At 43.5% G+C, this 23,956-nt stretch overlaps 1 protein-coding gene across 4 annotated transcripts in view; it reads right to left on the bottom strand.

Moving 5' to 3' along the window:
* RAPGEF4 (Rap guanine nucleotide exchange factor 4) overlaps positions 1 to 23,956 on the bottom strand; it is a 256,769-nt gene that overhangs the window by 131,545 nt on the left and 101,268 nt on the right. The window contains exon 1 of one of the 4 annotated variants that reach the window (XM_083154795.1): positions 22,320 to 22,621. The exons of the other annotated variants lie outside the window; for them this stretch is intronic. The gene's annotated coding sequence lies outside the window, so the exon portion shown is untranslated. Of the gene's footprint in view, positions 1 to 22,319; positions 22,622 to 23,956 lie in introns of those variants that run through there. 4 annotated transcript variants of the gene reach the window in all.

The raw sequence follows: 23,956 nt of genomic DNA on the forward strand, positions 1-23,956 counted from the left end.
TTATTCCAAGCAAAAAGAGCGCTTACTGAAAAGCACTGTCGCATCGCGCTGTGATGGTGAGATGCTCTGCGGAGGATCCCAGCCTAGTTCTCAAGAAAAGTTCTTAAAAGAAAGCTCAGTAAATAGCCAGATGAATACCGCATAGCCATGATACTGGATACATATCGCTGCTTTGTCTGCGTGAACTTTAAAGGTTAGACTGCGAGATGGAAAACCTGTTACTTAACAATTGCAGAATGCTGTTCTCAATATAATATAAAGGAAATCATTCAGCACAGTTTTGTATAAACCTCTTCAGGGCTCAGTACAATCTTCTGAGGAATTGTGCAAGGAACTACAGCTGGTTAATGCTTAAGACTTAAGATCAAAAGATTTCGTTCTTCGTTAAAGCTGTGCTGACAATAAGGAAAATATTTTCATGACCTGCCCCTCTGCCGCATGCTGGATACAGGAGTTGGCATTGAGCAATCATAAGCTACAATCACTGTAAGCACAGATCATTATGGCCTGTTCTAAATCCTGTTATGAAGGTACTATTGACAGGTTTATTTATAATATATATATTGGAAATTGACAGCATTTCCACAGTGCAGAAGGTGGCTTCCCTATCTTCCTTGGAACTGGAACATGCCAATAAAAGCGAAGAGGGTTCCGGGGGTGCAGAGAGAGAGTGGTGGGTCGTATCCGGTCCATGGATCTAAGATGTCTAGATTGACCATTTTATGGTCAACCACTCTTAGTCGAACCTGCCTACTTAGAAGCCTAAAGATAGTCGACCGCATCTAGATTGACAGTAATGGAAGTTAGACACCAGCGTAAGAGCGAAGAGAGCATTGTCAATGGCCACATGGTCGTAATGAGTTTTTCACGTTTGTGCCGAATGTCACAGGTCGACTTGGTTCATACTTTACTATCCAAGTGGACTTCGAGTGAGATTATAAGAGTGGGTCGGGCATAGCGAGGCACCATACCCAAAGCATGGCAAGCGCAGCAAACTATGCGAGTGTTCGCGGGGAGCCCTGTGACATTCGGCATCAAAAAAGTGAAAAACTAATGTCAACCATGTGACCGTTGCCCATAATCCCGTTGCTTTAACACTGGCATCTAACTTCCGTTACTGTCGATCTAGACACGGTCGACTATATTTAGTTGTCTAACTAGATGGGTTCGATGAAGGTTGGTCAACCATAACATGGTCAATCGAGACAGCTTTGGTCCATTACACTGTAAGTGTGGTGGGGTAACCGATAACCCAGGCCCATGTACATTTATCATAGTCAAGGCAGTATGTTATAATCATTGCATTCTCAGTATGTACCAAGAAAAGAAAAGCACAGTCCTCCATTGGGGATGCTGGGAGAGATCTGATTGGATCCCTCTCATGGAGATTTGCAAAAAGTGGCCCGTAGGCTTCTATTGGGTGATGGATCCCAAAGATGACGGTACACACTGGAATCAAGCTCTGAAATGCATCGTCCTCCAGAGCTTGGTACATAGTGTATGCAAAATGCGGTATTCAAAGTGGGCATGCCCCTACTCTAGCAACATGGCCGACCAGATGACTCGATGGCCCTGTAGAGGCCCAGGTACCCCATAGGACCTCCACTATTAGTTCTGTATAAGCATCATGAATACTGTATGTAGTATTTAAAATGTTGCAAAACATGTCCAGATGTTGGGCTGTATCTCACTGTAATGCCCCTGGCTGAGTCAGGCTGAATACATTGAGTTCATCAAACTGGAAATTGCATTCAAATTGTGTTCAAAATCTAGCAATTATATAAATAAAATAATATGGATAAAATTAATCTGGTATACGCTTCATTAAACCAAATAATATAAGATCATATTTTCTTGTTTTTCCCTCCATAAAATATTTCTCTACATTGCAGTTAAGCTCAGACTATGGTAAGTATTTCTGCATGCATGGTATAAAAGCCACCAGCAGTCACATCTACAGCATGGATACATTATGCCACATTATTGATTTAAAGCACTTTTATGTGTTGACACAATTGCTGGAAAATCCACACAATGAATTTAATACGTTTACATGAATAACCCATATCTAGATTTGTGGTTTCCAAAGGCTGGAGGAGAAATGAAAGAGAAAAACCTCAGACAACGCAACGGAAACAAAGTCTCTGAGAGACAGAATGTACCAATATCCGGAGCCCTTACGTTCTACCTGGCAGAGTCTTCTTCTAATCTCCCGAGCTGAAATTACCAGCAGATTGTGAACAGATAACATATATTGTAAGTCTAGATAATCAATAGAATGTCACCACGTTTAACGGATGATTTAAAGTATGTGCATATAATTATTATCGTTAAGAAAAATTGACCATTACAATGAATGTAATTTAATCATTGTGATTCTCCTCTTCATTTTTTCTGATATAGCTAAAATAGTCTGATTTTGCCTCTAAATTTCTGCCGATTTTAAACCGAGACTTTTAACCGAGAATTTTAATACGAGACGCTAATGAATTACAAAGCTTCCTGACTTCAAGCCTGCATTTCACCTGGTTTTAATCAGCCACATAACCTGTGTAATCCATGAGTGTCCCAGTTTCTACCTACCAAAATATGGGAGAAGGAAAGAGGGATGGAAAAGAGCTGCCCCACTGTCCCTTCGGCACACACTGCACCCATTATAGAAACGCCTATGTCTTTTACTAAGTAAAATAGTTTTCTCTTATTGGACTATATTATGCTAAATGGGATAAAATGAGAACCTCACATAAGTGGAAAACATATATGCAGTGCAGCACACAATACGGTATAATAGGTTAGACATCTATATTAGGATTACAATTAAGCATTATTAACCTTAAAATTGCCCATTTGATTCTATGACATGTACATGCTAATAAATGTGAATTTCCCAAGATGATGCATTTGCATTTATTCATACCATTACGTAGCTTATTTCGCATAAAGAGCCAAATTTACAATGATGAAATTCTAGCCCAACTACCAAAAAACATCCCTCCCAACTTTTTGTTAAATGAATCGTGACTCCTAAAAAGGGATGTGGCATTTGGGGGAAGGGGTGTGGCATTGCATGAACGTAGCCATGCCCCCATGTATGTCCCCTCTCTATTGGGGGCATGGCCAGCGCTCTGTGAGGTGCTGGCCGATCCGTCGAAATCGGGCCCAAATCGCATAGTGTATTGGGGCCTTAACTCTAATGCAAAAAAACTGAAAACAGCTACTTCAATACCACTCTTGACCATTGTGTGGCACTGTAGAGCAGTACCATTCTTCTCTTACTGACTTACTTCACTAAAATTGTCTCTTCTCTGCATCCTTTTGTCATTGATTAATATTTCATACACCTAAACCTGCCTTGACAAATGCTCTATAAAATAGTGAAAACTGCATCAAAATCTATCTAGCGGTTCTCAAGATTAACCTTAACAAACAGACAGATGCCAACCAGGGACTATACCAACCAATCAGATTACATCTAGGACCTTATTCAGGTCCCTTAGCAAAGTGCGTTTTTTCGCATGGAGACCTATGTTTTGCTACTGCGCATGCACATTTCGGAAAGCTGGGTGCACGCGCCCAGGACAGCGATGGGGGGGGGGGGAGGGCAGAGAGGGGCGTGGGGCAGCAGGTGGCACCATTAGCATATGTGAACATCCAGCGTTGTATGGGTGTTCTCATGATAATGAGGCAGTGCCAGCTGCCCACCTACTTCCTTCTGAACGTGCCTCAGAGCATCCTTACATATGCGTGCACGTTCCACATCATTCCATGGTCCCCAACCATTGAATGATGTGTGTGTGTTCCCCTGCATTCTGCGAATGGATGTTTATGTGAACGCACCTTGCGAATGGTGAGCCGGTGTTCCACCATTTGTAAGGCGGGGTTCGGTTGACTCGCAAGGATGCAAATACGCATCCGAGGGAATCAACCAGAATACCCCCCCTGGCATCTTCTAGAAGATGCTAAATAAATATGGGCAACATTTGAGGTTTTAATTATATACAGTGTTTTATACATTGTTTTAGCTAAATATGGTTTTGGTCCATACAGATGTCATCTATACCGCCGGCACGCCATTTGCCAAGGCGGGGATGTGCAAAGGTCTTGCGCGTCCATTGGGGCACACAAATGTCTCACACGCGTGGTATACATGCCGGCGGCTCTATCTGTATATTTTCAGGTGTTGTAGTTTATTCTGTATATCCATTCTCTCACCCATTTATACTTTCTTCATAATTCCAGAATTGTACTGTATATATTTTTTATTATTATTATTTACTTTCTTCTAATGTATTTACTGTACTGTTTGGCTTTTTCAGTTTGTTTTATCATGTTGCTTTTATTGGTCCATTACAGACAATGGATCAGGACAATGCCTCTCCGACCACATATTTGAATTGTCATTAAATAATAAAGTCCCATTTTATATCTCTGTTAAAGTGTCACGGTGGCAGGAATCCAAGCCGAGGCTTTGTTGGTTCTGTGATTTCTTGTGCTTTCTATTGTCCCTGTTATCATACCCCACCTCCTAGCGCTACATGTAAGACTTCACTGGTACTACACACAATACTACTAGTGCGCTGCAATCATTACATATAAAATGATCATAAGAAGCATGTTTAATGTTCAGTCCCCGATGAGTGCTCTAGTCAGTGCAGAGAAGATAAAGCTTTGTAGGTTTACTAGGAACAGTCAATGACGTAAGATAACCAAATCCATTCGCACAGATTATTCCAAAGAAAAGATGGATTGGTAGAAATTGTCAGTAGTGACACTGTGACTGAGGGGGGATGTATCAAACCAAGCACTGAGGTCTTGGATTCGATCCCTACCGTGTGTAGAGTTTGTATGTTCTCCCAGTGCTTGTGTGGGTTTCCTCCATGCACCCCAGTGTTCTCCCACAATTCAAAAATATACTGGTAGATCCCATGGGAAAAATGCAACATCCATCCTCAAAACAGTTCATATTAGACCAATGGTGTCCACAATACAGGTAAAGCCCCATCAGCCACTCCCACAACTATCTGGGTTCATTGTTCACACTATAGGGGCATATTCAATGATTTTTGTGAGCTGTGCCAGCGAGCAGTGCTGCCTGCTCGCTGTCACAGCTCGCACGGTCAGTATTCAACTGACCCCCTGCACACGCCGTTTCCCCCTCGCTAAATTTTTGCAGTGACGGGGAAACGGCGTGTGTGGCCGCTAAAACAGTGTGGTTCGTGGCTAAAAACAGCGGGCTCCCTGCATTAGCCACGAGCCTCAGTGTTTGGGGGAATCCTCGCTGTCCTCTGACAGCAAGGATGTCCTCGGAACGTAGAATAGGGTGAGCGGCTGGCACGGAGGTTAAACGGCCAAGATCGCTTGTTTTTGGCGATTTCCGTTGTTTAACCCCTCGCCGGCTGCACTGAATATGGGCCTATAGAGTTATAAGCACCATCTAAATATGCAGCTAGATGTAAGATAAATTAGGAAATGCTTAAATATATTCAATAAGAATACCCGGAGTGGAGCAATGAAATATCTCAGCAATAGCAAAGCTATTTTTGGATATTTTTGTTACGGTCTTAGCAGCCTTCATTCTATTTCTGATTGCCTTCATAAGGCCACACGTGCAGATTTGGTTATTCATTACAAACATTTTGATGGATTCAAACAATTATCATGTAATGAACAATCAGATATCATTCAGTCAGGTTAGACATTTTTGGATGTTCATCTCAGTGCCAATAATTATTGATTAAATATACATAGCTGAGCTGCACACAAGACTGTTTTGCAGATGGAACGCGCATTGTATCACATTGTAATGTTCTGCAGCCAGTGTGCGTAAATATAAACAAATACTGGAGACTCACAACTCAGCCGCATTTCCATTTGCAGCATAATGGGGGGTGTAACTGGGGTAGTGTGGAGGGTGTGCAGGCAGAATGTGAGCTACTCAAGAGGTGGGCCGGCATATGCAGAGATCCGTCAGATCTCTTCCCCCAGGGTTGATGCAAATGTGTGCTGGTTGTTAGGATTACTACATGGATGGACAGATGGGTAGATGGGTTGTCGTTAGAAGAATGGGTAGATGCTGGGATGGGTGGATAAACTTGGGTGGATGGATAAGTAGGTGGTTGTAGTCAGAAGAATGGGTAGGTTGATGGATGGACTTGGGTGGATAGATGGACAGATCGATTGGTAGGCGGGTGGGTGGTTGTTTGGGTGGATGGATGGAGGAATGGACAGATTGGTGGATGGACGAATGGAATAGTGGGCGGGTGGGTGTTTAGGTGGGGGTGATGAGGACACATACTGTAGAAGCAACCACTTTGAATATAGGTGAAAATCCACATTGCTTTTGGCTCAAACGGCCAACTTCCTACATCTCTGAATCAGATCCATTATAGATTTACTCTGATGAATAAAAAATAAAAAATCTGAATTATTTGAAAATATTATTGACATAATGGTGATATAAATGGTTAATAAGACCACATCAAGAAAACCTCATTCATACTCTTAGCATAATTGTGGCAGTTATGTAGAATGGGGCAGTAATTCATTTGTCTCAGAGTACCAATATTTCTAAAAATATATATTTTACAAAGTGATTAAAAAGCCTTCATATCAAACAATATCATTTGCAAAATCCCAAAGCCATGTACCAGATCTACCAAGGTGTAGCCATGTCTTCCAATATAAGGCATTGGCGTGGCTGAATGATGCTCTCTTTTTGACCATAACAAAATCAAGACTAAATACCTCCCAACATTTTGATTAGTGTATCAGGACTCCTGCTTGTGGCTTCAACCAAAAAGGGGGCGTGGCTTTTTTAAAATGGGGCATGGCTTTGTGAGAATGAAGCAGTCGTGAGCCTCACCTCACCGTTTTGTCACAGCACCTATTCACCACTGCTCTGCTAAGCAGAGCACTGAGTGACAGGGGCTCTCCCAACTGCCCCCATTTGTACTGTCCATCAAATATTGGGTAGTTGGTAGGTATAAGACTGTTCTTACCTATCCTCCCAGAATGTTGGGGAGGCTCCTAAAAATCTGGGTCCCCCTCCAGGCACCAGGGCCGGCAACAGAAATCTTGGGGCCCTGAAAAATGATATTTCTGGGCCCCCCCACCTTATCCCAAATCCACACAACGCTCTTCTGCATGAGCCTTAACCTTTCGCTGCTCCAGATCCTGCTTTCAGGTGCGGACTTCTCTCTTTCTCAGTCCTGCTGGCTCCGGCTGCTGCTGGCCTGTCACTTTCACAAAAGAATGCTGAGCACTACGAGCAGGCAGGGCAGGCCTTTCGCAGAGTGCGGAACAGACGGCCCGCACAGTAAAAGTACAGGAGCCAGAGACTGAGGCCACAGCACCAGCTGTGGGTAAGGCTGTGCGCCTGTGGCACCAGGCCGTGCGCACACACAGAGGAGATGGCTCTGAGCACCAAATGGCAGGGCGCACACACAGTAGATGGCAGTGGCACACAGTGAGTCAGTCAGACACTGACAGGCCAGCTAGTACAGGCAGTGGCCGCGCCCAGGCATGGAAGCTCTGGGGCCCTGCATATGTCTGGGGCCCGTCACACTTGTCCCCCTTGACCCCCCCCCTGTCGCCTGCCCTGCCTGGCACCCCAGAAGGGTCGGCAAGCCTCTTGCATGCCCCTAAATCCATCCTCCTATCCTGTCAATCAAATACTGGCATTCGTGCATCAATGAGGAGAAGGCGGGGCTAAAATGATGCAAATTGTGAAATTGTAGAGCCAAACAATCACGGCTTTTTCTGTAATGGGGCGGGGCTTGATGATGCAGGCCTCTGTCCCCACCTCCTCAGTGCATCTGAAATAAAATGTTGGCACGTATGGTTATAGCTCTGTTTCACAGTAAAGTTACTTTTAAAAGTCCAGAAACTGAAGTACAGAACAGACATGTGCTACATCAGACAGACACCATCCACCGTAGCATCTGTGCAGCCAGTAACGACCAATGTAACACATAAGAGCAAAGCTTATGTAATCATGAGGAAAAGAGGTTTATTGGTGCATCACACAAATTGTGCTTTGTATATTAATAGATTATGGGAACACTGGCCTGTTTTCATTTTCTATCTGCAGATCTGTTTTCACTCAAGTCCCACACACATTACAGAATTAACTTGTAGTGAAACTGTATTATAGCAGTAATAAATATAATAATAAAAACAACAGTGTGCCGAAAAGATTGGTTAATTAACACAACATGAACATGAGTAAAAGAGGATGAGAATTATAACTGGGAACTGGAAAGCTGTACTGTATAATAGTTACCAGAATATCATACCCTCCAACTGTACCTATTTAGCCGGTACAGTACCGTTTTTTTTTACGGTCTGTACCGGCTAAAAACGGATGTACCGATTGTACCGGTTTTTATCTGCCAGAGGCAATGGAGTCACCATTGTCTCTGGAGTCCGGCTCCTGGGGTCAAAGAAAGGAGGAGCGGAGCTTTAACAGCATCCACTGTTGCTCCCGCTCCGTGACTGTGGGTGCCGGTTTCTGGTCGCGGGCGTGATGTGTCACATCCGAGCGTGACCACAGGGGGGCTGGGTGGCTGTGACGCTGACTGGGCCGGGGCTCAAGTGTCTGGTCGCCGGCGTGACGTGTCATCTGCCCGCAACCTTAACAGAGGGGCCGGGTGCCGGCCAGGAACCTTGCCTGCCTCCCGAGTATGACTCCATCCATTATCTACAGTGCGCAGCGCAGCTCCTCCCCTCCAGGAACTTCAAGCTCCCAGGCTGGCAGGCTTTATTTTAAAAGAGCTGGCGGCCGGATGAAGAAGCACTCTCTTCCTCCCACGTACCCACCATTAAGCAGTGCCTGCGGTGTTGCTGTGCGTGTGGTAGATGTGGAGAGTGCCAAAATGCCCAGTGAACATTCGGAAAGGGGATGTGGCCACGCCCACTTTATCCATGGCCACGCCCCCTTCTCGAAATGTGTACCGATTTCTACCCTTAAAATGTTGGCGGGTATGGAATATGCTCTGTTCTGTATAATAATAGGCTCTGTACTGTATAAAAGTTACCACGATAGGTTCTGTACTGTATAGGCTCTGCACTGTATATTAGTTACCAGAATATCCTCTGTACTGTATAATAGTTACCAGAATATGCTGTGTACTGTATAATAATAGGCTCTGTACTGTATAAAAGTTACCAGGATAGGTTCTGTACTGTATAGGCTCTGCACTGTATATTAGTTACCAGAATATCCTCTGTACTGTATTAATAATTACCAGACTAGGCTCTGTACTGTATAATAGTTACCAGAATAGACTCTGTACTGTATAGGCTCTGTACTGTATAATAATTACCAGAATATTCTCTGTACTGTATAATAGTTACCAGAATAATAGGCTATGTTCTGTATATAAATTACCAGAGTATGCTCTGCTCTGTAGGGATGCGGTCATTTGGTCTACTGCATTATGGTCGACAGTCATTAGGTCGAATCCATTAGGTCGACATGCTAAAAGGTCGACATGGGAAAAGGTCGACATGATTCTAGTTCGAAAGGTCATTAGTTCGACAGGTCATTAGTTCGACAAGGTCATTAGTTCGACATTGTCTATGTCGACATTCACAAGGTCGACATGGAGTTTTTCACTGTTTTTTGAGCCAACATGTGCCGACAGGCGGTATTTCATGCCCTACCATCCACTAGGGCGTGGTGGGAGAATAAAATACTGTGCCGAGCGTAGCGAGGGGATGCAGTGCACTTTAAACTGTGTCCATGTCGACTGTGTTGACATTCAGGTAAAAAAACAGTGAAAAACCCCATGTCGACCTTGTGAATGTCGACATAGACAATGTCGAACTAATGACCTTGTCGAACTAATGACCTGTCGAACTAATGACCTTTTGACCTAGAATCATGTCGACCTTTTCACATGTCGACCTAGAATCATGTCGACCTTTTAGCATGTCGACCTAATGGATTCGACCTAATGACTTTCTACCATAATGCAATAGACCAAATGATCCCAACCCGCTCTGTACTATATAATAGTTACCAGTAAAGGCTCTGTGCTCTATAATAGTTACCATAATAGGCTCCATACTGTATGGTTAAGAGAATAGGCTCTGTACTGTATAATAGTTACCAGAATAGGCTCTGTATTGTATAATAGTTACCAGAATAATAGGCTCTGTTCTGTATATAAATTACCAGAGTATGCTCTGCTCTGTACTATATAATAGTTACCAGTAAAGGCTCTGTGCTCTATAATAGTTACCATAATAGGCTCCGTACTGTATGGTTAAGAGAATAGACTCTGTACTGTATAATAGTTACCAGAATAGGCTCTGTACTATATAATAGTTAACAGTAAAGGATGTGTGCTGTATAATAATTATTAGAATAGACTCTGTACTGTATAATATTGACCAGAATATTCTTTGTGCTGTATAATAGTTACCAGAATAGGTTATTTACTATATAATAGTTACCAGTAAAGGATCTGTACTGTATAATAGTTACCAGAATATTGCCTGTATTATATAATAATAGTTGCCAGAATATTGTCTGTACTGTATAAAAATTACCAGGACATTGTATGTACTGTATAATAATTACCAGAATATTGTCTGTACTGTATAATAATTACCAGCATAGGCTCTGTACTGTATAATAGTTACCAGAATAGGCTCTGTACTGTATAATAGTTACCAGAATAGGCTCTGTACTGTATAATAGTTACTAGAATAGGCTCTGTACTGTATAATAGTTACTAGAATAGGCTCTGTACTGTAGGTCCCGATACACTAATTTGGCCTGTTTTCTCCCAATTCCAATTCCGATGGATCGGACCTAACAAATCGCAGGAGTTGGACATCTGATCCGATCCGATGCGCATTTCCATGATCGGCCCCAAGGATAACTCGGAATCGGAACAGAGGCACATCAAGTGCCAAATCGCATGTGAGGAATCCCGGGGAGCTGGAGAAATTGGGTCCGACTTGTGGCTCAGACAAGTCTCTTAACCATGACCCTAAGCCAGGCATGGCCAAACTGTGGCCCTCCAGCTGATGTGAAACTACAAGTCCCATCATGCCTTGCTATTAGTGAATGCTAAAACTATGCTGGGATGTGTAGCTTCACAACAGCTGGAGGCACAGTTTGGCCATACCTGTCCTAAACCCTCAAGTATCCCCAACAGGTCATGTTTTGAGGATTTCTGTCTGTGGAGGCAGGTGGGATAATTGCTGACCCAGTGAAATAGATTTCCTCACCTGTACATGATAAAATAAATCCACAAAACATGACCCGTAATAAACAGAAGATGTGATGAGGTAAAATACTGTACATTCTTAAACCTGCATAGAGAGACAACAATTCAGCATGAATCAGAGCAAAGTACAACTGGGTAGCACTTAACAACACATCAATTACCCACACACAACACAGCAGATTACATAGGCTTGGAGCCACTGTTTGCAGTTCCTGTGTTAACCATGGGCAACAGTTGATCATTAGCTCAGACACAAATCTTTTATTGCGGAATCAATTCTCAAATAGACCTAAGGATGAGAGCGAAAAACAAATACATGGCTTTAACAATGACAGGAAACCTGAATATACCTAAAACGCAGAGAATCCAAAAGAACTCCAATCTATTATATTAATAGCTCCACCAATAACCAGCAGGTAGTTGTTCCCCTCCCCAGGAATAAACTGATAAAAAATTTGAATTATACTTCTCTCATTTTCCTAACGGTTAAGTAAATCTTTCCTCCCACCATATTTACTTGCTGTATTTTCAAGGAGCCAAGGGGGGAGATTCTCTAAAACAGAAATGCGGTAAAAACCTTGTTATCTGAGTTTTTACCGCATTTCTGTATGCTCTCTGGCCCCTCCGCAGTGACAGCGCTGCGGAGGGAATCGCCAGCAGAAGTCTATGGGCTTCTTACCGCAGCGCTGTTTGAGGGATCCATCACGGATCCCTCCCAGCATGCTCTGTGGCCGGCGTGTCCAGTGCCGGCACCACATCACAAGGGACAGCTCTTATCACAAGAGCTGTCTATTGCGTTAAAAACTGCATATGTTAGAACATATGCCGTTATTAAAAATGCGGTGGCCGGCGAATGGAGGCGATAGAGGGCTGCGGATGTTACAACATCCCGCCCAAGGTCCAAGAGAAATCCCTGGTCGGCCACATGGTCTGCTCTGGAAAATGTGATCCAGGGTGTCAAAAAAAAACCCTCATTGGACACCCTTTGCAGCCTGTAGGGCCGCCGACAGGGGGGTGTTGTGGTTACAGATGTCCCAGTGCCCGGCCTCTGGAGGGGCCCCGGCAGCTGCTCACAGTGACACCTCCCACCCCCGCACTCCACCTCCCCCACCCGGCGGCCCCCCAGCCAGGCATGCACGATACACAGTGCAGCCTGCAGAGCACCGAGCCTAGGACACAGAGGGGCTCGGCGCTCAGCAGGCTGCACTGTGCACTGCAGTGTGTGCTCCTGAGGAGACGTGGGATGCCGCAGCTAGGTAAGTAACGGTGTGTGAATGATGGTCAGTTCCGGGGGAAGGGGGGTGCGGTGGGGGGGGGGAGGCATTGCACGGTGTGGGGGAGCATGGACTGAAGGTCAGTCCCAGGCCCCAAAATTACTAGTGGCGGCCCTGGCAGCCTGTCTTCCATGTATTTCAGTTCTTAACATCCTTAACCCTTTGCGGTCCAAATTTTTGCAATTCAAACAGCCTGGTTTACATGTTTAAATTAATTGTAATTTTTTTTTTTATTATTATTCAAAATGTTTTTTTTATTGAATGTTAGAAGATGTTAATATTGGCTCCCCAATGGATCTGCTACTAGCGCTAGGGCTGACGAGTCTGACTAGATTTTGGACCTGAAAGGGTTATAGAAGGAATAAATAAAATAATTGGAGTTTACACTTGTCATATACCGGTCTGTTAAAAATGTACTATCTCTACATAGAGCATTCTGGAACCAATTCTACGGGCCTGATTCAGACCCAATTGCTGGGCTCCTAAAAATCAGAGCCCTGTAATCAGATAGCTGCCACCTGGCCAGAGGGAAAACCCGCCCCCTGTACAAACCGGCGAATGGGCTGAGAATATTACAGCCCTATCGCTTCCATAGCCCTGGACTTAATCGGTGGATGCGATGAAACAGGCAGGACCAGGGCTGGAGTTGACATCAGAGGGCCTTCCTGACACTCCAATTAAACGGCCGGGTGCCACCCCCAAATGCCGTCCACCTGTCAATCACCTTGCATATGGCCAGCAGAAATAAAAGACACTGGTTTTCACCACAGGGAATCCTTGTGCACCAGTTTTTCGTAAAAATAAAACCCAACATTTTGAATATAATTGTATATATATACCTAAGACTTGTAATGAGATAAAATTTTACAACATGAACTACAGAGAATGCACTATGCCTTTATAGGGGGAAAAGTATATTAATGATAGTGAATTAATAGTTTACCCCTTTCACATTTTAATCACAAGTCCAACATTAGTTATTGAATATGGTTTCAAGCCGAGTCACAAATATTTGAAACCGTATTCACACTCCACACTGGACCCGGTTTATTGCCGGGTCATCCCTTTGCACTATCCAAGTTGTATAGATTGGGTTGAGATGTGACACTGCAGACTACTAGGGTTGGTCCAGAGATCAACTCTGGTCACGGCCTAGTTTGAGTTCTCGGGGCACCGAACCTAGGTAGTCCCTCTTACACCAACCCAGGATCTGGGTTGCTTTGAGTCTCGGTGTATAAAGGATATTAGCTAATTTTGTGGTCAGGTGGCAAGGTGCCGATACAATTCACTTGTAGAATGCCACAATTGTTCAGTGTGTCCTCCACTCTGGTCAACAACAGTTACCATTCAAAAAACAGTATTCTCTATAGCAGAATGTAACAAGTCACTGTTACTGGCTGGTTATTAGACTGGTGACTGGTTATTGGTCAATATTATTATTGATACTGTTACTATATTTTCTACTAGCTGATTACTAGGATTTACCAATACTAATGGTTGTGTACTGTTACTACCAATGGTGGTTAGTTACTGGATTGGTTACCAGTGATTGGTTACTGGGCATTACTCTTACAACAAGCATCGTGCTGCCCTCTACTAGTACTGCTAATTTACTGTAATTGGACATTGCTGCTATTCCTGGCGTTTACATTACTAGAGGTTATATATTACTGCGCATAGCCACAATTTCTCACTGGCTCCTGGCTAATTCCTATAACCAATGCCTTGCTAGTGCTGGCAAACTACAGGGTATTCTAGTATTGCTGATATATATCAGGTATTACTATTATGATACTGGACAGTATTTTCTGTCCTCGGGAGGGACCTCAGTGGCAGGTGCTCATTTAGCAATGTTAGAATCAAAAAGAATGTCAGTTGAGTTTCCCAATCAATCACATATATAATATTTATAAATATAAACTACAGTATATATTTGATATTTGCCTTTTTATAATCCACTTTGTCAGTTACATAACACAATGACATGTGCAGCTTTCTGGGGTGGGGGGGGGGGGGGCTGCCTTCCTCCCTCCCCCGAACCTAGACAGTTGTCCATGACTGCTGTACTCAGGGACCTTGCCCCAGTTAGTGATCTAGCTGCACACCAGTACACTTGTCCCAATGCCAGCCCACATCTGTGTAAACAACTTTGGCCACCCTGATGCATCTCCTCCCTTGAGAATTATAAACAGGGAGAAGAACCCTTCAAACTCTTCATTCCAAAACCTCCTAAAACACATCTCTACAGTAATTGCTCAGCGGGGTCTGATTTCCGAGCTGTAAATGCAAAATGTTTGCAAACTGTACTAGACAAATAAATAACACTTTCTTCCATTTATTATAATCTAGATTAAAGAACTGTCACACTCTTCTAGAAAAGTACAACACAGAGGAATAAGACAAACGATGTTCTAGATTATGTTAGAGGCACCCATTTACAGTATAACTCTTTCTAGTAAATCTCTCACCCTCCCAATGCCACAACAGTAGGCTTGTGATGCCAGGGATCTCTGCCAATCTGAAAATACTCAGCCTCGTGGTAGCTGCCTAATGGCTGACAGTTCTGGCAGGGGAATTAAACCAGTTCTCTCAACATACAAAAAAGGACTGCCACAGAAGAGCACTGACCAAATAATAATAAGTCCCAATGAATCAGAACAGATTGACTCTTCTCTTGCTAATACAGTAGTTGCATGACAATCTGCAATTATACAGGGACCAGGAGGGATTAACTCCCGTGAATGGCAGGAATACTACACCTGTAGATCTTTCAAACTGTCAAAGAGTTTGAGAACATATGTCCCAACTCCCTAGGGCCTAGGGTATTGATCATACTTATTTATTATTTATTTATTTATTTTATGGCATTCCTCCGACATTTAAATGGGATATTGGGATGTCATGTATAGTATATCAACAAGACTAAGTGGCCAGAAGGCATTGGGAATGTGGGAGCATTATGTTGTAAGATGCCACAGTTCCATCGCCATCCAATCATTTCCTAAAAACACTACTGCATTGCTGTGAACACAAGGCACTAGTGAGTGGGACACATGATTGAGAGAAACACACGAGTGAGGGGGGGACACACACGAGGGACACACACAAGTGTGGGGGACACATGAGTGCAGGGGACACATGAGTGCAGGGGACACACGAGTGCCGGGGGACACACGAGTGCGGGAGACACGCGAGTGAGTGGGACACACGAGGCACACGTGTGAGGGGGACACACAAGTGAGGGGGACACACGAGTGAGTGGGACACACGAGACACACAAGGGAGTGGAATACACGAGTGAGCGGGACACACGAGTGAGGTGGACACACGAGTAAGGGGGACACACGAGTGAGGGGGACACATGAGTGAGGGGGACAAATGAGTGAGCGGGACACATTAGTGAGTGGGAGACACTTTTCAACAGCATTTCAACTAGTAAGTAAATAATTTGAAATGAATAAATATCATGAGCTGAATAATATATATGAAATACATGGAGTGTTTATACTAAAGTAAATAGATCATCCGTCCCTCTGCATCAATGTGTAGCATTAGAATGGTCATTCATTAAGAAGGGATGTTGCCTATAGCAACCAGATTGTACTTCTTATTTACTGTATTTAGCACCTTCTAGAACAGTTATTTTCAACCTTTTTACCTTGTGGCACACTAAATAAGGTTTTAAAATTGGCAAGACACACCATGAGATCCCCACAGGGCAAAACACATTGGCCCCCACAGGAAAAAAAACAAACCTATTGGCAGGGCCGTCTTAACATAAGAGCAGGCCCCTGGGCAAAATAGCAGCTTTGTCCAGGCAGTGACGATGATGGGTGATCCGAACAGCTGGGAGCTTGTAGTGTTATTTACCAGACGGGAAGAGCTGCTGATTTTGAAAAGACTGCTGGACGCTGATTGGCCTGTTTTAGTGTACCGCATCCCCTCGCATGGCTTGCTGTGCTTGCAATGCTTCTGGCACACTACTATATTCTCCCTCTATGCCCATGAGTATGATCAAGTTGGTTTTTAGGAAAAATATCAAAAGAAACTGTGGCGCCGGGCGCTACAACCACGAGATGAGGATGTGGTGCAGCAGCGGGGCGCAGGGCGGCAGAGGTTCTCTCCTCGCTTCTCATCCTCCGCTGATGTACCAAAGCGTCTTTAAGGTCTTGGACAACCAAATTCTCTAGGGTAGTGTGCAGGACCTATTAGGCAGGTCCAACCTCAGGAGTTCTGAGGTACCTCCCATAAGTTCTAGGGTCTGATGGATATTTGGTAAGTATGCAAAATTACTAAAAATTATGTTTTAGCAGATAACGAGTGTAATAAATAGTAAAAATCGTTTGAACAGGACCATAAAAGCAGAATGCACCATAGGTAAAGGAGAAGCGAAGGGGTTAATGTGCAGAATAACTTTATCAATTCTATCATCAGATTTACCTATTCTTTTGTTTGCACAGATATTTATAGACACAGCAGCATTATGATGGCAGGTCCCCTTTAAGCCATAATTATTTTATGTAATACTGTCTTATGCCTAAGCTTATCTGCACTGCCCTGGCAAATCCATCTGCCTTAGCCTGGTTCAGGTTTATTCATATTAGCCGTGACTGTAACTGGCAGCGCAAAGAAATTATACAGTTAGACCATCTGTATAGATCAGCAATGATTTCACAAATTATATTGTATCTCGGGGGGGTTTCTCCTGTGTAAATTAGTTGTGATTTCCTAAAATCTAATATCCTTAATAAATTACAAATAACAAAAATATATTTTTTTATAGTCAGCAAAGATATTTTACAATTTGCAAAATCTGTGTACCCGCAATGCTTCTTTACAGGTATGTGTCCACTTTTAGAATTGCAAGGTGCCCATCACTGCAATATAATTATTATAAGTTGGCGGTTGCATCGGAAAATCCTGGAAATCGGTTGCACTGGAAATACGCAGGTTGCAAACAGTAAAAGCATAGGTTCATCAAAGTCTAACAAACTACCGCAGTATTACAATCATCATAAGAGTGGTCGGATCTGGCCTGTACAGGTGACCCTTCTGTTTATTAGAAGCATTTTATTATAATGGCCAAGATGTACCTACTACAGTACAAAAGTATTTCCCTCAGCAAACTATGCCCAATTATAATTACAAAAGTAATCAGCAAACTTAACCATTTGAGTGCCAACTGAATTTGTAGAAAACGTTGTGAGAATTGCCAAGAAAACATTTGTATTCATCACAATGACCTGTAATATTTACATTATATATGAAATCGAATCTTTTTTTCACATTTTTAATTTGAATGTATATAACAACTGTGAGCGACGCTGAACGTATGTAAATGTTTGCTCTTAAAAAAAATGATCAATTCACAGCACTTTTGGTCTAATTCAGACCTGATCATAGGACAAAATGAGCAAAACCATGTACACTGCAGGTGGAACAGATGTAACATGTGCAGAGAGAGATAGATTTGTTTCTGTGCAGGGTAAATACTGTCTGCTTTATTTTTACACTGCAATATAGCTTTCAAATACAACACACCTCACCCATATCTAAAGCCCAATACACACTAGGCAACCCTTTCTGCCACCAATATAGTTAATAATATCGGCCACGGGTGGCCGATATTGTGTGTACACCCTGAACAATATTGACACACGATATCGTTGAGTGATGTCACTGGGACCCGCTGAACATTCGGGTCATTTAGCTATATAGCCAAATTGACCTACATGTTCTGCTGACGGCAGGGGTCATTAAAGATACGCACTTCTGCACATCGTTAACGATATTGAGAATATATTAAAAGATATCTCTCAGAAAGTTCTTTCTGAGTGATACATTTAACGACAGTATATCCTCTAGTGTGTATGGGGCTTAACTCTCTGCACATGTTACATCTGCCCCACCTGCCGTGCAACATGGTTTTGCCCATTTTGAAAACAAATTTGGGTACTGTTTACCTAGAACGGCGCCCACGATTTTGATCTTAGGCATCGCAAGTTAAAACATCGCGTCGGTCGCATCGTATGCGGCCAAAAAATCGCATGCGATGCGACCGACGCGATTGCCACGATTTTACATAGGGAACAATGTTAAATGGCCCAATTGACCCGATTTTACATAGGGAACAATGTTAAATGGCCCACAGACCCCAAATAGCCACCCTGAAGTGTGAAATGGCCACCCCAATTGTTAACGCCACCCCACGATCAACGTCAACCCGAAGCGTGGCGAGCGGCGGCGGTACGCGTCCTCCGACCTTTTCATACCCCCACTATCCACGTCGGCGTGGTGTTGAGAAAAGAAAGTGTGACGAGCGCAGCGAGCCACCGAGCCCGAAGCGTGGCGAGCGGACGCGGATACCTTCACAGGTATCCGCGTCCCCTCGCGGGCTTCACAGGTATCCGCGTCCCCTCGCGGGGCTCGCCACGCTTCGGGCTCGCCACACTTTCTATTCTCAACTCCACGCCAACGTGGATAGTGGGGGTATGAAAAGGTCGGAGGACGCGTACCGCCGTGGTAAAATCGGGTCAATTGGGCCATTTAACATTGTTCCCTATGTGTAATCGCGTCGGTCGCATCGCATGCGATTTTTTGGGCCGCATTCGATGCGACAGACGCGATTCACATTTTAACATGCATTTCTACGTAAGATCGCGGGTATCGCATCGGTCGCATCGCATGCCATTATAATGTCATGCGATGTACATGCGATGCCCGCGATGGGCGCCGTTCTAGGTAAACAGTACCCAAATTTGTCCTAAATTTGTCTGAATTAGGCCCTTTGTCTAAAATAAGAATAGAAATCTATATATTTACTCCCAACTACAACATACAGCTGTCAATGTAAATTCTGCATTACCCTATTTGTACACAATATAATGAAGTAATACAACTTGGCATGAAGTATATACAGTATGCAGATGTGCACAATTCACCCAATGTTTCCAGAAGGTCTAAGTTAGTTCCAACCTTGGAGAGGCTCTCCCAGCCTCTGAACAGTTATCAATTTTACCGGTGCCACCTACTTCCTGACTGATATGGGCAATGAGAAAGTTGTATGACGCGTTTCGCATTGAATCATGTCTTCCTCTAAAATACCATGAGAAGTGATTTTTAGCAGTCAGGGGAAGGGCCATGATTATGAAATGGCCGCCACTGTAAAATAGCGCAAATAATTAGATAGGGTTGCCACCCTTCTGGACTTCCCCGAAGGAGTTCATAGAATGCTGGAAAGAATGCTTCAGGGATTGTGTTTTACTTTAACTGCACAGTACAGATCCTTCGGTACTAGACTTAAATTTGCCAGTCACTATGCCGCCTCTCCAGACAGGGCAAGCTCTATGATTGGGCGACTGCCTAGGGTGCCGGGATCTAAAAGTGCGCCACTTAGCCTGTCCATTACATTAAGGCGGTCTCTTAAAAATGTGAAAGTCACTATAAACTAAGGAACTGGGGAAACGGATATTCATAGGAGTGGGTGGAAGTTGGCTGAAGATTTACCAAGCATGCCAAGAAACTTTGCAAAGACTATCTCCATCGTCCACAACAATCTAAACCCAATGTAAAAATGTTTAGAAATGCATATATTTAAGCCTAACACATAGATTTGTGTATAAGGATGGAGTATCAGTAAAGAGTCAGGAATATCTGCAACTTCTTCCAAACTATTACCCCGAAACACACCATGTTGTCTGAAAACCCATAGGCCTCCCAGTACATATGGGCATCTTTGCACAGAAGTAGTTAGGTGACATCACAAAAGAACACTTTGCTCTGTGTTTTGCGTCACTTCGCGTTCACAAATGACAAATGACTCAAAGATTGCAGTGTATGCGGCATCAAATACAAAAATAAGGAAATAAGGAAATAAACACACAAAAACATTCTATAAAATAGGTATTGTTACCTTTATGAGCGCCAACATTGCAGAGAGAGATCCTCAAAATATCCGCTACAAATGGCAGCGCCGCTCACAGCAACTGTTCTTTATTTGGGTGCAATATTTTACTGAAATCCAATTAACTGACTCAACTTTATTTGTATTTATTTATACTAAAAGAACAGTCGCTGTGAGCGGCGCCGGCATTTTTAGCGGATACTTTAAGGAACTCTCACAGCAACGTTGGCACTCAAAGGGTTAATCAGCGACTTTAACCTGCACTACATTTATCAACATGTTCTACCAGCCAGTGCAAGTTACAGTTCAATAACTGCTGGGAGAACACAGATCACCTTAAAGTCTATATTTAGAATTCATAATACTTTGGGAAATTTATTTCTGGACTAGATCCACGTTTGGCACATTTCGATTCTTTGCCTTGGCATGTTTGTCATATGATTTATCCGTATGATACGCTCACGTGTTTGTTTTGTCTTGATGATTTTTATCCTTATGACATTGTTTGATGCTCACCAAAACCCATATTTGAATCAAAATAAAAATATATTTGGAAATCAAACAGTAATTCACAGGAACACTGATCATTTCCTATCCTAACTAATCACGCAGCGTGGATCTTGGCTGTTTCCTTTCAGTGTCTCCCACAGCAAAACGGTTAATTAAACTCTGCGTAGTACAGTATAGTGGAGACGCCTGTTATTATGTAAGAGATGCGTCACATACAGCGACTGGACCTGTCCGAGAATGAGAAATAACTTATTGTAATTAGGGAAGAACACACCCTTGGTCTACGTTTTGTCCAATTTACCCAACTGCTGCAACAAAAACAAGACTTCAGCATCTGAGCTGCAAACGCCAATCGTCTCCTGCATTGCTTATACATTATTAAAGGCTTCCAGTCCCGTATATCCCAACATCTCCTCCACACACCCTAATGTCTTTCATGCATTAATTCTGTATCACCTTCGCCTGCATTAGACCTCACTAATCAAACAAAGATAGTATTATTAATATTTGTACTTTTATTATTAACATTTACTGGGTATGGGTAAAAACCGGACCAGGACAAAACCCCCCAGACCGCCGGACCAGACATCAAACTCTGCATTTTGGAGATTGTAGCGTCCGATCCGGGGGGTGTCCTGTCCGGGGGGGGGGGGGGGTATGGTCCGGGCATGTAGCAAAAACCGGACGGTCCGGACCACACAAGGAGGCAGTAATCTTCCCTCTCCCATGTCCCTGGTGATAGCTGTCACAGGGACCCCCCCGGACAAGACACCCCCCGAACAGGACAACCCCCGGACTGGTCCCTACAAGCTCCGGACTGCAGATTTTGATGTCCTGTCCGGCGGTCCGGAGTGTAGTCCGGGTCCGGTTTTTACATAGTCCCACATTTACTTATATAGTGACAGCATAGTCAGCAACTCACACTTAAATATTGCCAACACAAACACCCAAGGGGAAATTTACTAAAGCTGGGAGTTCGTATTCAGATGGGATGTCGCTATTGCCAACCAACCAGATGCTATCTATTATCTTCTAGAAATTGCTAAATAAATGAGAAGTGGATTCTGACTCGTTGCCCGTAGCAACATCACATTTGAAATACAACTCCCACCTTCATAAATGTCCCCCAAGGTGTCAAACAGTTGGTGATAGCAGACCAAACACCAAATGAATATGAAGCTGTAATAATATGTCGCAGAGATAAAGAAAAATCAAATAAAAATGCCAAATGACCAAAATAATTTCATTAAAGTTATCTAAGACACAAGTACAAATAATTTGGATAAAATTGTTCTTTTCTGCATGAAAAAGTTACAAGAAGCAAATCAAAGCGCCTGAACCAGCAGCTGGACAGGTACATTAGTGAGAGGGTGCACAGAAACCAGAACTTACAATTGTGTCGCCTCATATATAGCGCAGTTCTGTAGTAGCCCGAAGAACACAGTTGGACCCTCTGCTGTTCCCACAGCTGTGACCCAGGTTTCCTCTGCCGTGCATAGGAATATTACTGATTTGACTGTCCTGTCTTTCAAGAGCGGATTAACAATGCTGCCTCTGCTTCTGCATCCAGCTGTGAGCTTCCTCAATCCCTCCGAATAGCAGCCAGCGCATATTATTTCCAGGGCTTCCTCTAGCCAGCAATCTCTGTGCAGACACTGCTGTTCAGGATGCTGCACTGTATACTGCTGATCCTCCCCTTCCTATCTGACTGTGAAAGCAGCAGCACACACAGGCAGAGGGTCCCCCAGGACTGCTATTCCCTGTATGTCAAATCTACACACTGTATGGGATCAAATGCAAATACAGTATGGGATTAACCTGCAGTTCCTGGACTAAATGCGTATTATTATTACATTCAATTCGCAGGCTAGGCTAAGTAGATCTTCCTAAAATTAAGAATAAGGGCCAGATGTATCAAACTTCAAATGTGATAAAGTGGAGAGTGATAAACAACCAGCCAATCAGCTCCTACCTGTCATTTTTCAAACCCAGCCTGTAACATGGAGACGATTGGCCGTCTGCACTTAATCAGTTATTCTCATGCCGACCATTGCAGCTTGCCCGTGATTATATTATAGAGGTATAATTACTAAGCCACCACTTCTAAAGTCGGCTTGACTTCAACATTTAGAGCAGCACTAATATTAAATGCAAATTCCAGTATAATTTGCGCTTACAGTACTTTAATATTCGTGGTCCAAATCCTTTATCTTATATTTATAATTTTTGTATTCTTTTGCCCCAAGGCTGCTGTAATTTCTATGTGTTCTCTTTTTATTTTAACCCCTTCAGTGGTAATCCCTAGAATTTTCCGGGCTATGCCTCAGTGCCCAGACTGGCAAGCCTGGAAAATTCTCGGGATTGCCACTGTTTAGAACCGGGCAGCGCTGCTGAGTTAATCACTGAATTCAGCCAGCTTCAGCGCTGCCCCGGCTCCCTCTCCTCCGCCGCGCCTCCTCCTCACCCCGCCCCACGGGCTTTTCTAATGAAGCCTCCGGTGCCGGCTACTGACAAGCTGGGTTGCCGGGTACAGGGCCGGGCAGCGGCTGGCATAGTGTTCAGCGGCGCTGCCCGGCCCAGGGGGGCAGCGTGGGGGGGGGGGGGGGTTAGGTAGCCCTGCACCCCCTAAAAAACTTGCCCATTGGGGAGCACTACCATAAAAAAAACACCACTGAAGGGGTTAAACAAGACACGGTAGCAGGTGAGTGTTCTTTATGTACAAAAACTTTTTTCTATGCTGGGATCTGGGAACAACAACAACTAGCAGTGAACATTTTATTAAAAATACATTTCTATTTATTTTAAGTTTTGTGCCATATTTAAAATAAAATAGTTTACACATTATAGTTCGAAAACTTCGTGGAGGAAATTAACAGATATTGATCCTGTTTGGAGCCACCATTGTACTCAGGTTGTTTTGCACCTTAAAATGGCAGGTCAGTTTTCTGTGTGCTGGTGGCCTCACCTAAACCCTCCAAATCCTGCGGTTATTCCTGTCACAGAATACGACTTCAAATTTGTAAATCCAA

This window comes from Crinia signifera, chromosome 7, assembly GCF_055691185.1.
Source record: "Crinia signifera chromosome 7, ASM5569118v1, whole genome shotgun sequence".
NCBI classification, from domain to species: Eukaryota; Metazoa; Chordata; class Amphibia; order Anura; family Myobatrachidae; genus Crinia; species Crinia signifera.